Raw genomic sequence first — 613 nt, 5'->3', positions numbered from 1 at the left:
TCGTGTGACCTAGAACAAACAAGATATGCATTGACCGATACACCTCCCCGTTTCCTTTTCTGTGCAGTTAGGGCAAAAATCCATGGTGTTCAGAACAGGGCTTGGCACACAGCAAGTTCTCAATAAGATGCCGCTCTCTCTCTCTCTCTCTCTCTCTCTCTCTCTCTATATATATATATATATATATATATATATATACGTATATTTTTTTTTCTTTTTTCAACTTGTAGCAAGAATTACTACCAAACTCTGCTCGTTGGGCCAGAGACCCTTGCGGTGTTAGCGAAAGACTTGACCCTTGTGTAGCACACTACCTACACTTGTGCGTTCATCGGCCAGCCAGCGGCCTCAGCTCCGAGCTCTAACCACGTGCAGTCAGCTGTCCTCATTAAGCAGGAGATGGTTGAACTCTTCAGTTACACCCCTGTGTTGTGGTTCTGGGTCGGCTTGCGTGGCCACAGATGCCAAGAGACCAGCACAGTTGTGCATATGATACGTGTTAAGCCGACACAGATGCCGACTGTGGACATACTACATCCGGATTGTGTCCCACAAAGACCCAGGAGCATTATTTTAGGGATCCTCGATTGTCTTAGCTCAGGCTGCTGGAACA

At 46.7% G+C, this 613-nt stretch overlaps 1 non-coding gene across 1 annotated transcript; it reads right to left on the bottom strand.

Annotated features, from left to right (window-relative positions):
- Nucleotides 1-222: 222 nt before the first annotated feature.
- Nucleotides 223-376, bottom strand: LOC132675863 (small nucleolar RNA SNORA62/SNORA6 family). Its single transcript, XR_009608889.1, has one exon. It is a non-coding gene; the product is annotated as a small nucleolar RNA SNORA62/SNORA6 family (small nucleolar RNA).
- Nucleotides 377-613: the final 237 nt, after the last annotated feature.

Source organism: Panthera onca, chromosome B1, assembly GCF_046562875.1.
Source record: "Panthera onca isolate mPanOnc1 chromosome B1, mPanOnc1 haplotype 2, whole genome shotgun sequence".
Lineage (NCBI taxonomy): Eukaryota > Metazoa > Chordata > Mammalia > Carnivora > Felidae > Panthera > Panthera onca.
The sequence above is the reverse complement of the archived record's forward strand: the minus strand, read 5'-3'. Positions and strand labels throughout refer to the sequence as shown.